Genomic DNA, 15,999 nt, shown 5'->3' with positions numbered 1-15,999 from the left:
CATACTGTGGAGTATAGAAATAAGAGTTGACTGGGAGACAATTTTCTTTGTTTAATTTTTAATATTTTCTTTGAGGTGTTACCAAAACCGAATTGGTTGATAGCTTAGACCTATTTGATCTAAATATAATTGAATTAGACCTGCATTTGCTGCTGGCTGGATTACGGAAAGCCTCGTTGTACCTTCTTTCTTACCTGTTAAAGTGTGTCTTCTGCCTTAAAGTTTGCATTTCCAGCTGTCTAGAATTTACTAAATATTGTTGTACTTTTGTTAATATTTTAACTTACTGTGTTAAAATATACATGACATAACTATTAATTTTTAACACTTTAAGCTTGCAATTTAGTGGGTTGAATACCATAACAATATCTAGCCATCAATTTGTGCCTCGACATTCCAAACAAAAATTCTTTATTAACTAAATAATGATTTCTTTTTGCTCCTTTCCTTAGTTTTGCAATATTTATCATAATTTCTACTTTGCCAATTAAAGTACTATAAATATACTAATTAACAAGAAATGTACTTTTCTAAAATGGCACTACATTTTAACATTTACAAACTTATTATTATCTGCAACATTTTGTTTCCATGTACATAAGAACATATTAATGTAGCACCAGGAAAGCAGTCATAGAGGAGGGTTAAGATACTTTTAACAGTGGATTTAATTCTAAGATTTATAACTATATTACAAAGACTGTTTTCATATCTATATATCTTTACATTTATAGATCTACAAATTAAAATTTTTGATATATGTCTAAAATAAACTCTGTATTTTTCAAGGTGTATTATCTTTTGATCTAGGAGCAACAGTTTAACAGGAAATATGCAGTGTTAAGAAATTCTCTTTAGTATCAAAAGGATTGCAACCAGGTCTAGAAAAATAAGATTGCTGTTGTGCCAGAATGAATGCTTCATGGAAATTCATCTATAAAAGTGTAATTCTTCAGTGATATGACTTCTGCCTTTGTCAGAAAGTGAATAAATATGGTATACAAAAAGGATCACGTTGGTGGTTTATAGCTCAAGCATCAAACATATCCAGAAAGATCCTAAAACTTGTGCTTTGTACTAAGAAAATAAAAACATCTCTGACATTGCTTGACTTTGATAATCTTAACTACATCTATAAATTACTTTTAAGACACATTCATGTAAGTTTAAAGTCTATTAACTACAGATATAATTATTTTTTCTGAGTTGGCTTTGAAAAGAAATTTAACCTGAAAAAAATTTACGAAAATATTTCAAAGAGATAATATGAAAATATATCTACTTTTCACTTAATATGTTGGTTATATATGACTGACCGCCACCATTCTACTATCGTTTGTCCCTGAATATTTTAAAATTATTATTACAGATTGACATTCTATAGTATACAGTCTAAATTCAGAATAGATGTAGGTAGTTTCATTTTCTGGTTCTCACCTCCATGCCACGTGGTCTATCAATTTCCTCTGTCAAGGAACAGACTTTTATTTATTCATTCATTCCATTACGCAGTAGATCCACAAATAACATTTTGTAGAACCTGGACAAACAGTGGCAAACAGGAGGTCACAGTACCAAAAAAGATAAAAGAGAATTGATAAACCCCATAGTAAACATTTGGCAGCATGTAGAATAACACGGCAAACATGTGATGGACTGAAATGGCTGCCAGATAGCTTCTTTGTAGCAAGAATATTAAGCTAATATTTCAATGTCTAAAAAAGGCCTTCCGCGTGTAAATTATAAACAGGACATCCAGGCACCATAATGAGCAGGTGTACAGGCTTGAGGAAGTGCAAAGGAGGTGAGTGTGTAAGAGAGCGAAGAGTTCATGAGGGAAGTCTTTGCACAAAAGCTTCAGAGGTGTGAATGATGAAAAATGTCACCAGTTATTGGCATTGAAAGCTCTTCTTTATTGGTCACAAATTGCTTATCTGGTTGAATCTCTGCTGTGTTCTACCAGTTTGTTTCTTAGGTTTTTTTTTTTATGAACAAACTTGTGACATTTCCAAACCCGTTACTTGGTTGTAAAATTCCAACTCCTGAGATGTACTTGACATTTATTTTATGTATTCAATGGTTCTCCAAAGTTCATGTCTTCAAGAAAAAAAAATAATTATTGTTATTTTATCATGGGATACCATGACAATATTTTCTAAATCATATAACATTTTACTTTATTTGTAAGATAATAATATGGCAATGTTTTTCACTCTTATGTTGGATAAATTGTGTATGTGTGTTGAAGGAAGGCCACTTGTTGGTTCCTGGCTGCTTACTCCAAAATAATCACACAGAAACCATATTATTTAAATCACTGCTTGGACCATTAGCTCTAGCTTCTTATTTGCTAACTGTTACATCTTAATTTAACCATCTCCATTAATCTGTGCATCACCACGCAGACGTGGACTACCAGCAAAGATTCAGCACATCTGTCTCGGGTGGCAACTCCGTGGCTTCTCCTTAATTCCAGAGTTCAGTTTACTTTTCCCTGCCTACCTCTATTCCTTGTACAGGCCCAAGACAGTTTCTTTATTAACCAGTGGTATTCACAGTATACAGAGGGGAATCCCACATGGTGTGTGTGTGTGTTGAAAATGGTCTCCTTAACTCAGTCTGGCCTTGAACTTCTTGATTATTTTGTATGTACCTTCCCCATACATAGATTGCAGGTATGAAATGTGTGCTGTTGATAAAGTTCTTGTACAATTACAGGCACAAAGGAAAATAGATAGAAGAAAAGAAATTACTACACTGTTTGTACCACCCACCCATTGTCACTGTCAGTAATTTAATATGTGTGCATATGGATATGTAATCATTTCTCTTTGATTATATTTCTTAATAAGTCTATATATGTTTATTAATCTATCAATATAGGTCACCTTAAAATATGCTACATTATAGGTGTGTGACATATTCTATCTTAATTTCCACGGTAGAATTAAACATTTAGTTATTTCATGATTGTGTACTCACTAGAAAACTTTTTAAATTATTGTTTGATTCTGCACTAGCATTTTCAGTAGAAAATTTCAGAAATAAGCTGACTAATAAAATGTCACTCAAAAGTTTACGAATTTTGGTGTGTCTGAATTGGTTTTTCTAAATTAAACAACCATTTCCTAATCTTTTTAGAGTTATCTAATATGTATAATTGGTAATTTCATGTCCTTTACAATTTGCTAGCAAGTGAAAATGCCTCTCAGCTTAAATCTTTCCTTTAATTAGCCAGAGTGGCCTTTCCAACAGAGATCTTGATATTTTCATGCAAATGGATGGAACTAGAAAAAGCCATTCTGAGTGAGGTAACCCAGACCCAGAAAGATCAGCAAGGTATGTACTCACTCATAAGTGGATATCATGTGCAAAGGAAAATGAACTTATAGTCCATGACCCAAGAGAAGTTAAGTAACAAGGTGAGTCCTAAGGAAAACACACAGAAATCCTCCTGGAAGGGAGAAATAGACAAGATCGCCTGACAAAACTGGGAATATTCTAAGCCATAACTTTAATGTTCTGGAAACCACCCGATTTTAGAGCACATGTGGGTTTCATCTCATATTGATACCTTCATGCTTAATTCATCAGGAAGATAAAAAAGATACTACAGATGGGCTTAAGGCCGATAGATTTCGAGGGAGTGGCCATGTCTTGTTTTCAAGTAGGGACTCATGGCAACATTATCCTAACAAGAAGATAAATAAATCATCCCACTTACAAGTAATGTGCAATTGTGTCATAAGTCCTGAGAGTGAAACTGCTGTGTTGAAGTGACTCACCACTGACAACGTGTCTGTTGATAAAATTTCATCTTACGGTTCCCAATATATACTACCTAACAGTGGTTGTTTATCGCCAAATTTAATATAAAATTGAGGTGAATGGAAACAATCTCACTTGTCCCTTGTAGCACTGATCTATAACTATTATCCATATCTTTCTAAGGTTTCATCCTGAAGTTTAAAGAGTGTCATGTCATTCAACCATTTAAATGTCCTAAAATAGTACTTGAGTAAGAACTAATAGTAACGTTAGAGTCATATTGCAAAATCTATTTATCAGTGCTCATTTAATAGAAAATATTGCATTGCCAATGCTGGTTTCTGGTTTCAGAATTCATATAAATAGATAGTATCAGCAGAATCAAACCAGAAATTAATTATTAAGCAAAAGAAATGCTTTGATTTCTTCTCCCTGCTGAGAAAAACATTTTAATTCATAATGATGCCACTTCTGCTCCAGGGGCCAGACAAATATAAAATAATATATTAAAGCAATCATAGTGATATCCTCATTTGCAAGCCATTCAGAATGTCTAAGAGATTACCTGCTGCCTCTCTGTCCCTCTATTTCTTTTTTTTAAACCATAAGACCATTTATTAGAACTGAAAAGAGATTCACCAATGGAAATATTGCATTTTTACCTCCCACATTTCACTTTTATCCTTTAGAATTAGAACTGACAATCGCAGGAAGAAGGAATAAATTTAACTTGAAATGTTGTCTGTGTCCTGACATTATATATTCCAAGTGAACTGCTAAAAGTTATGGCTCTAAAAACCTGTAAATATTACTTGAATATCAAGATATAAAGCCACGAGAAAACTAATTAGTATAGGGTTTTGAAATTTTTAATTCTGTTACATAGCAGTCTAAATGTGGAACATTAAATAAAAATTCAGGATTTAATCCAATGTGTGTTTGGTGTGCATTGTGTTGGGTGTGGACTGGTACTTTGTCAAATAAACACTTGCACATTTCTGTATGCTTACCGGACTTATAGCTATGCTGAAAACAAATATCTTCATTATTTCTCTCAATGCTAACCTTCCAAATGTGTCTCAACATCCTGTCTTTCCTGGATAGCTTAAGCATAGTCATTGTCAAAACACTAATGTTGTTCCCAAGTTAAGACATCTGTCATTCAATGTCTTACATCCATGGTGAATATTATTGAAGTAAATATTTGACAATGAATTTGAAAGAGTGATAAATGTTTCACAAAGTATCTACTATATATTATAAATATTATATCACAAAATTATCTTATATTAAAAATGTATCAAGAGAACATTTTCAGGAGACAGAAAGATTCCAAAAATTTTAAATGATTTTTGGTTTGGTTCCCAGTGCAAAAAAACATAATTTCCTTTTACAAAAACAGCTTCTTATGACTTCCAAATTTCTGTTAGAAATGTCAGTAATATTTATGTCATTCTTATTTATAACCATGAAATTGCACTTTAATTATTTCTTCCACATTCTCATCAATCCCATCACAAGATTATGTCTAACTTTAGTACTGTTTTGTCATGAACTCATTTATCCATTTCCTTTGAAAGAACACAAACCACATCTACCCTTTTCATTTGGGCAACATGCAATTTATACCAGGTACCTGGTACTTTTCCCCAAACAAGATTTGATCATAATGCTCCCTTCCCCAAATCAACAGCCTATTTTGCTTTCAAATTTATATGCAAAATTCTCTTACTGACAATTAACAAAATCATGAAATTCTAAGCTATTAATAATTTAACCATGACTTCTACATTTTGCCAACATATTGTATTTTCAATTTTTTTCTATGTAACCCCAGTGTCTTCTCAGGCATCTATAATTCAAATGTATTAGTTAAAGCAGAGAATCTCCATTGATGTCTATAGATTCTTTTTGGCCACCTGAAAAAAAAATAGAGCTCTAATTCTGTGTTTTTCCATGGCTTTTGTAAACAATGACACCCCCCCCTTTTGTTTAGTTCAATCTCAGAGGATTTTGAAATCACATAGTTGATACATACCCAACTCTTTGTGTACCTTCTAGATACTAGGTATTATAAAGTGAACTCTACACAATGACAGGAAGCTTGTTTCCTTATGGAAGCCACAACTCAAGAAGAAAAACCTCCAGTAGTATAGTAGAATTATAATGTTGCATTTGGTTTGATGATTATTCTAAAACTCAGGTGTCCTCAAACATGTTCTCCTCTTTGTCATTGTCCCTCCAGATATGTCTTCTTTTCCCCAGTTATAGTTTTATTCCATTCTATTTTATAGTGGATACTTTATTCACTTCTCAACCTGACCAAACTTCTCTCATTAGTCACTTTCCAATCACCTCGAAGGGAAATCAATTATCCCTACTTCTGCTACCTTACTTGTTTTTCAGGATTAAATAAGTCAGTCACAAAAGATCTTTAAAATATGCCAATATCCAATAGATTGCTATGCTAGTAAATATGGTAAATGTTTTAAAAATAGCTTTATTAAAGAGAGAGAGCGGGCAGAGAGAATGTATCTCTGCTTTGCAGCAGATGGGGTCTGAGGTCTCTACCAGGGTGGGTTTAAAACTATGGGTAGCAGGAAAAAGATTGAAAATACAATGGGTTGGCAAATTATAGACGTCATGTTTAAAATTTAAATATCATAAAGTTTCATGACTTTTTTATTGTCAGTAATTCTCAAATTGAATAATTCTCAACTCAGTTTGAGTTGAGAAAATTTGTCTTTCAGAGTTATAATAATACTTCATGTGAGCTCATAAGTCCGTGTTGACTTAGAAACTGTGGGAATGGGTCCAGCACGCCTGTGTTAGAAAGTTTCCATGCGATTCTCATGTGTAAAACAGTTTAAGACTCATTGATCATATATAACATGCAAAGGCATGTTGTGTATATCTTTTGAATTTATTTGAATAATTCATGTGAGGCTTGATTTATGAAAATCATTTTTTGCATAATACCCATTTTGTCTTATTTGGGGGCAATAATTTAAAAAATACTTTACTGAAAGCAAAAGAATTTTTAACTTTTTAAAAAGAAATTTGTGTGGGATGGAAAGTCAAATAAGTATCCTATTCCAGAGAATAAATTAGTTAAGAAAATATACGACATGTGCTGTATGAGCAAATTTCTTCTGGGGAAGAGCTGTCCTATAGGAGGTTAAATACTTAAAGCCAAGGTAAAGTAATCATTGTCAAATAAAATCCTCTTAATTTAGAACTGTGTGAAGTGATTTAAGAAGAAAAACTAAATAATACGTCTAGATTTCAGGTGTTCAAAACTGTGATACTAAGTTTGAAGTACACTGGAATTACTACATTAATTATTCAATCATCTTTAATATTTTGTTTGATAATTTATGTAGAGAATTACAGTCAGACATTGAGACAAGAAATACAAAATATATCCATTCTATTTTTGCTAAGATTGAATATTATTTTGTTTCATCTTACTAATGTTCTTTTATATTTTAGTTTCTTCTAATTTTGGGAAGTTTTGTTTTGTTTTGTTTTTCCTTTTGTAGACACAGACATAGAGGGAAAGAAGGGGAGAAAGAATGGGAGCAAGACAGAGAGAGACAGAGAGAGACAGAGAGGCAGAGAGACAGAGAAACAGAGAGAGAGAGAGAGAGAGAGGCAGAGAGAAGGTAAACATGAAGCTGGGTTGTAGACAGGTGAATTTTAAGAGAAATCTGGAAAGAGTTTGATGAGGAGAAAGAAAATGAAGAAAAAAGACTGTATGAAATGTTTTAAGTACACATTTTTAAAACATGTTAATTTCCTTATAACTTGATTATTCAGTAAATCGTATTAATTTTGTGAGTGCATGCTCCAACAAATCAGACTACAAAGAATGTATCAGAATGCACTCTCTTTCCCTCTTCATTGGCTGAGGCTTGATAATTCTTTGCTCCATTGGCTCCTTGAACTTTTTATTCATATTCAGTTTGCTGGTGTTTGTGTAGGTGCTATTATATGAAGACTAGACTCACTTCTTTTTAAAAAATTCCCTTTAGATGAATTTTGTTTTCTGTATATAAGTATTTTGCCTGTATGTATGTATATTTATTATGTACATGTCTGGTGCCTAAGGAGGCATTCATGGGTGTTGGATCCCCTGGAATTGGAGTTACAGGTGAGCCCCTGTGCTACCTCATTAATGAAATGAAAACACTAATGATCCTCAAATGATCAGACGTTTAGAGAGGGGATGATGTCTCTATGAGAATCTCACTTAAAAAGTCCTTACAACCCAGGAGTTAGTATCATTGTGAGGGCATCATATGTTCCTCCAAAACGTGTTAGACATTGAGTTAATATATGATTAATATTTGTTAGTTTGGTGCTATTGAGAGCCTAACATATTTGAGGCCAGAGACTTTTGTCCGTATCTTCCAGCTGTGTCCACTGTGGCTGATATTTAATTGTAACTCAACAACATATTGGAAAACCATGTAAAACTTAGTCCTCCATGTATTTCAGGTGGCAATATCACTTGCAATAATTTTTAAGATTTAAGCTTTTTTTTAATTTTTGTTTTGCTCTGTACTTACAGACATCATCAGCAAGTGCTATATTTGATGTGGTAACTTGTTTTACGTGCTTGATTTTGATTGCTATTTTAGGCGTCCACCAAAAATGTCTCTGTTGATTCTACCTATAAAAACATTGTCATAAAAGGCCCCTATAAAAGTGTGCTTCTGCAAATGAGAGCTTACAGAAGGAAGTGAATATTCTTCTAGGTTCATTACTGTCTCTGAGGCCTCGTCAATCATGCAAAGACCATTGCTCTATGACTGTTTTCTTTGCTCCCTGGTAAATTTCCTTCAGCTTTTCCTCCACTCTCCATCTTTTCTAGGCTGATGTTAACAGCTTTTTGTTTCCTCGCTGGATGACTGTTACTTTATGCATCATGTGTAGGCGGTTGTTTTCCAAAAATAAAGGTTTGGATCAAAACAACTTAGTCAGTGATTATGTGTAGACTGCCTAGATTTTCTCTCTGACCTGCTGTCTGTCTTCCATAGATTGAACTGTTCATTAGAATTTTTAGCTTATAAACACTGCAAGAAATTTTTAGGCTTGCAGGGTAGCTTTATTTCCTTTTGAACACCTATTTTCTTGAGTGGTCAAAATTTCCAGGACTGAAATACAACACAGGGAATTTTATCATTTCTTTTCTTGCAAATCTTTGTCACAGGAGTAAAATAAAACCAAATCCAGAAAACGCTATTTCTTTGGGAAGGAGTTGTGTAATGCCCATAAAATTGCTAATTTTAGTTTTACTGTAAATGAGTAGGTAAACATTCAAAACTGAATGAGCTTCATGGATATCTATATAAAATGTATTTCTTAATTTGTTTCAGCAAGTATGCCGTAAGACTTTATACTGATCATCACGATACATTGTAGCTGCAGTGTGGTTTCCAAAAAGTGTCCTCTCTTAATATTCAAAACTTACATATTTCAAAGACACTGTATCTAATACCTTGCTGAAATTATCTTTTTTTGCATTCCATTCTTCACTGGGTTTCATATTTGCTGGATATACATCTGCATGGCATGTAGCAATGTGGGGCAAAGGAGAATTAGTTTTCCTACTTATAAAACTATAGTCTACGACTATCAGGGACCTCTCAAAGATGAACTGTTGTTCCAACCATATCTAGAGACACATCATCTTGAAATCGTTGATGTTTCTATAATTATACAGTTCTTAAAACTAAACACAGAACAAATTGTAAGCTTCCACTTACTTTTTGGGGAATGCAGATATTTAAATCACTTAATGATTTTGTTGCTGTGCCCATTTTAGCTTAACTAAATTTGCATCACTTTTATCCTTTACAGGATACAATTTCATATATCTCCTATTGTAGTACTACTACCATTTTATATTTTAATATTTATGAAATCTTCTACATTCATACATGTTTGAATATCTCTAAAAGGGTAAGTAGTTTCCAAGAAGCAAGGATGTGGATCACAAAAGTTCTGAAGGGGGACATAATAAGATTGGGAGGGGTGGGAAAAGAGTAAATCATAATCATAATATGTTGTATGAGAAATCATGTTTTCTAGAAAAGATAAACAGGGGACAAAAGAAAAAAGAACAAACAAAAATCAATAGAAAACAAAATTAGGCATCACCATGAAGTAACTTGTACAACTGATCAGATTAAAAGATGTCAATTAGGTGACAAATGCATACTTCACTTGTTTTAGTTTTTTTGGCATCTGAGAAGATTTAGTCATCAAATTGTTCTGCATTTTAGATTTAACTCTTTTATGGCAATCAGAGATTTTCTTGGGGAATCAACAAATAATCTTGTTTCTGTATTATATATTGAGCTTATAAACTCTCATGAGAGAGGGCAAAAGGAGAGCCACAGTGTGTGGGGTGGACTGGAAATGGTCCCAGCTAACCCACTTCAATGCCTTAACTCTATGCAGCAGATTTTGGTAATTTTACATGGATTAATGGGTGTAACAAGGCCCTTTACTTCAAAGACTTTACAGCATTTTCTTTCCTCTCTTCCAGTTCTTCATTTCTTCCTTTCTCTTATACCCTTTTGGGGAATAAGGAAGAAAAATAAAGAAAGCCATTAATACCGTGATTATGTTAGATGATAGTCTATAGAAGAAAAGAGATATAGGAACCTTTAAGTGGCTTCTTATAAGGAGAACGTAATCTTTCCACACGCCGTGATATAGAGAAGACAAAGGAAAGGATCTAGAGTTGGAAGTCTTCTTCCCAAGTTACATGAAGTTCTAGTCAGTCCTCACAAAAGGGTACCATTGTACAGTGAAACAAGTTTGACAAGTAACACCATGATAACAAGAAAGGAAAAGGTCAAATTTATGATGCTGAAAATCTACACATATTAACAAGATGTTAGCAGATAAAAATGCCATTGTTGCTCACCTTCTTTTTCTTTTCTTTTCTTTTTTTTCACATAGAAAACTGTACTCAGATAAAATAAGAGGAAGAGAGGCTAGATTTCCCATGTCAGTTTATATATTGGCTAGGGATTTGGAGCCTAGCAAGTTGCAATATGTGGTTGATTTCAGATTGTAGAACAAACCTTGCTGAAGATTTTTTCTGTCACCAATTCATATGATGGACTTAACGGACAGACACGATTACACAATAAGGCATGTGTTTCCTGTGCATATGTTGTATTGTGCTGATTAAGTGATAATGGGTGGAAATAGTGTGGTGGAATTAAGAAATGAGGAAACAAGATTCAGAGACACTACCGTACCTATGAATGAATCTGCATTGGGTTTAATATTGCCATTGTGGAGACCTAAGATAATAGTTGGAAATAAACTGAATGCTTAAAAGGGTGAACCATTTGAAACCAAATAGTTTTAAGCTGTTCATAAATTAGTTTAGTGGAAACACCTAGAAATATTGCTTTGTTTAGGTCTGTGAATTGGAGCTTATCATTTACAACTTTACATGCTTGATAAATTAATCCCTCCTTCTTCTCTGAGACAGGTTCTTGCTATGCTGTCCATGCTGACCCAGAACTTGTGATCCTTCTTTCTAGTTTGGCAGGTGGTAAGATTGCAGATACGTAGCACTAGCCTTTTCTTTAGGGAAAACTCGTCACTCGAACCCTTTAAGACGTGTGCTCTTAAAGGCCATTCCAGCCGTGCTATGGAGGAGGCAGCTAGCCAGGCAAATCATCTCCTCCTAGGGAGAGAAAGTCAAACCTCTCCTAGGAACATGAGTGTGAACTTTGTCAGTGAATCTTAGTCTCTTGATTTTGGTTGAGAACAGTCGAACAACCGTCCTTAGGAAAAAATATGGAGAGAGGAAAAAGCAGAGCATGACCAATTTGAGCTGTCAATGCATAAAGAGAGAGAAGAGGACACATGGAAACATGAAAAGAAGATGTCCTGTTAAAGCTCAAATTCTAGAAATAAACCATTTGTGTAACACAATGATCTAAAAGGTCTGCTGCTCAACTGTTTCTCAACTTTAATGCACTTTTATTTGGATGATACCTTGTGTTAAGAGACTGCAAGACTGCTGTGTTCAATCCGCTACAGATAACATGAAATTAAGCCTGGGTTGGTGGTCCTGAGCTGTATGATAAAATAAACTGAGCAAGCTATGAGGGTCTAGCCAGTGAACAGCACTCCCACATAACTTCTGCTTTACTTGGTGCCTTCAGGTTCCTGCCTTGGTGTTCCACGATGATGTGAGCCAAGCCAACCTCCCCCCCCCACCTTTTCTTTTAATACAAGTTATTTTTGGTCATGTTTTTAATCACAGAAAAAGAAATCTAAATAAGACACCAGGCGAGAATTGTAAGTAATAGAAGAACAGAAGGACTTATTTAAGAAATAAACACACTTCTTTAGGAATTTATGGAAGTGAAGCCTAAAAATCAAGCATTAGTTCCAATGTTAATGTTTTATCAAGATAAAAGGAGATAATAAAATATGGTATTTGGTACTTCTGATTATAGGCTGGGTTTAGTAAGTCAATTTTAAATATGTAATTTTAATAAATGCAGAATTAGACACATCAACTGAAAAAGGCAAATGTTATTTCTCTTGAGGATATTTGTAACACTTTGAAGTTATGCACTTAGAACCACATAATAGGTTCTTTAATGGAAATACTCTAAACTTGTTAAAGTTCCTAGTTGGGTTTGAACCTGGTTATTTTTATTGCTACTTATTTGGGAGTTCGACTCTCTAATTTAATCTGGCATCTTTCAATTTGTATTTCTTGTTAATTCAAGAAAGAATGATTATCTGTCATGTATAATGAATATAAACTTATTTAATTCCATAGATATCAGCAGTAAAAAATTACAATTTAATGGGTGTTGACTAATGTATATGTGATAACCATGTACTTAGACTGCATCAACTCATAACATCAAGTGTTTAAGCATCTTCTTTACTGTAATTCCAAGTTACAAACAAAGAGTCAGAGGGTAAAGGAGGCGATATGGCTGGTCCAGGGTTTCTGACTAATCAGTTGCAGATGAAATTCATATCTGGAGTTTTGTGTGTCATAGCTCTCACTAACTTTCTCACTACCCTCTACAACTATAATAAGAAGATCAAGCATCAGTGAAGTGTTATCCACACAGAACTACTGCAATGAAATATTCAATTATCTATTTGTAAATATAATGTTAATTTGATTCTAAATGTTGAATAAAGCAATGATGATTTGAAATGAATGGAGCTTTTAATTTAGAAATACTGAATATTTACTTCTTCAATTTTTTTGTTTCGTCTTTTCACCATTGTGTGTGTGTAATTTTCTGTGGATGATTTCTCTAACATGCATATATTTAAAAGCCAAATAGGCCAAAGGAGGAGTCTGGGGATGCTTCTCTGAGCTTTTCTGCCTTGTTCTGTTCAGACATGGTTTTTCAACGACTCTGGAAATCACTGTTTTTGCTAGACCACCTAGCTACAGTGATCTCCACTATGCCTCTGTCCCTGTTAAAAGATCCCTTTCCCGGATACTTAGGTAGGTGCTAGACATCTAAATTCATGTCCTAGTGCTTGTACAAAAGCTGTTCTTACCCCTGAATCATGTCTCCATGCTCTCTCATTCTTAATGATTTTACATTTTCTATCACAAATTGTCCAGGTAACGTAGACCTTGATTTTGTAGAATGGAGAGTCATGACCATGTGACACTAAGCTTAGAGGTTTCTATTTACCAATACTTTTATCTTGAGCATAGAAAATGTATTCTAAGGTCTGGGCATGGGTCTTCTAAGGTCAAATAGTCTCCGGAGCTGAGATGGCAATTCTGAGATGGCCTTGAGCATGCAAACAGCTGAATCAGCTCAGAGTTTTGCTCAACACAAACAACAAAGGTCAGCAGAGAAAAGCAGAACTAGCAGACTGGGCAGTCTCAGAGGGAAAAAGAGAGAAGCATGGTCAGGGCTTGGCTAACTGTCTTTAGATCTCTTCTATCTCAGGCCCAGTTTCACTTCCTGATCTTAAGCTTTGTAGGAAGTGTTAGGGCCTTGCTATAAATTTCTCTCTAGATGGATTGGATTGCTGTGAAATTGTCTATTTAAGAAAAATAATTCATTATTTGAAAATCAGTAGATCTTGCTGGAAAGTTTGTATTTAAACATTATAAGTAAATGGTAATGATACGAAAAATCAAATGCAAATTTCTGTCTTTATTATTTTTCAAAGATGTTTGCTAATTATTTTAGTTGTGATATAAAAATTGTAGGTTCATTTTATATATATATATATATATATATATGTGTGTGTGTGTGTGTGTGTTTGTGTGTGTGTGTGTGTGTGTGTGTGTGTAATATAACCCATGCATTAAAGGTCTCATTTTGTTGAATTATGAATTATATTGTACTGATGAACTTGTGAAATCATAATTAGAGACTATTTGTGAAGTAGCTTGGTAGTTCTCCAAAACTGTCCTGCCACCCTCTTTGGCTATTGAGCATCCATAAAAGTTTGGCAATTTGCATAGCTTAAAACAATAATAATTTGTTTCCCACCGTTCTACAGGACAGAAATTTAAAATTCTCCCCTAGAAGGCATTTGGCAAGACTGTTGTATGCCTTTCTCTCAGCATTGGATATTGACGACAATCTTTGCCCTTCTTCATTTTGAAAATAGATTGTTCCATATCTGACTGTGTAGTCCTATGATGTCTGGCTCAGTCTTCCTGTAGCTTCATCTTAGAAGGACGACTGTCAGATATGGGTTTGGACCTACCTTCAAAATGAGTTCATCCTAAATAAGTTACCTCTGCAGAGACTTATTTTCTAAATAAGATCACATTCATGAATAGAGAACATTAGAATTTTAGTTATCTTTTTACTTGATACAATTTAACCTTCAACGCCCTTTAAATAAGGCATACAAACCAGAGCAAACAAATGCCATCAACAGAAACCTTAGGTTTTTTTAAATCCTTTCAATGATATTGTCATCAAAATCATTGTGAGATCATAATCAAAACTATACAACATTGATAGATTTCAAATGATCTTGATACTAAATATGGTAAGGAAACAAGTTGTTGGATTTTCCTAGATGTTTGGATAGTTTTTGTCATTTTGACAGATAACTAGTTATATCTTGGAGTAGGGAATCTTAATGCAGAAAACGTCTCCAGTAGATAGGCCTGTAGGAAAGTCTGTAGGGTATTTTCTTGATTAATGATTCATGAGCCTTTTGTGGGTAGTGTCAACCCAGGCAGATGGTTTTGAGTTGATTAGCAAAGCAAGATGAGCAAACTCTGAGATTCAAGTCTGTAATTAGGGTTATTCCATGCTTTCTGCCTCAAGGTCTTGCTTTGCCTTTGGATGATGTTAGACTATATAGCCAATATTCTAAATAAACCATTTCCTCTTTGAGTTACTTTTGTTCAGGATGATTTATCATAGCAATAGGAACCAACTGGGTAACAACTGAAAGACAGAAGGACTAGAAAAGGCAGTGGTATATATTTTTAAAATAGCTTATACTTTGCAGTATGCATAAACTCACAGAATGTACTAATTCCTGATTGTTGCTCAGACCTGAAATAACCACACAAAAACTGCATTAATTAAAATACTGCTTGGCCTATTAGCTTATGTTTTTGTCTAGCTACCTCTTAAATCTTAAATCAACCCTTTTCTATTATTTCAAATTATACCACAAGGCTTGTGGTTTAATGGTTATGTTCTGGGCACATCTTTCTCCTGTGGTGGCTACATGGCTTCTCACGGACTCTGCCTACTTTCTCCCAGCGTTCAGTTTTCCCTGCCTAGCTCTGTTCTGCCCTGCTGCAGGCTAGGGCAGCTTCTTTATTAACCAATGATAATAAAACATATTCACAGCATACAGAGGGGGATTCCACATTACCCGATTTCCCCCTAAAAATAAAAATATAAAATATGGTGATATTAACTACCCACTAAGAAATGAGTTGAGGGATGGAGAGGTGACTTACCACACTGGGAGCACTTGGTGCTCCTGTCCAGGAACTGGGTTCAGTTATAAGCACCGAGCGTGTGGCTGACAACAACCTGTAACCTCAGTGATAGAGAATCCAATGCCTTCTCCTGACCTCTGATGGCACTGGTCACACATAGTACCCAGCCAAACATGTGGACAAGAAAAGCGTACACACAAAATTGAAATTAATCTTTAAAATAAATACAGTGGAGAAATGCCTAGCCAACATTAAGTACATAGCTCTAG

This window comes from Myodes glareolus, chromosome 20 (genome assembly GCF_982192425.1).
Source record: "Myodes glareolus chromosome 20, mMyoGla1.1, whole genome shotgun sequence".
Lineage (NCBI taxonomy): Eukaryota > Metazoa > Chordata > Mammalia > Rodentia > Cricetidae > Myodes > Myodes glareolus.
Note: the sequence above shows the minus strand (reverse complement) of the source record.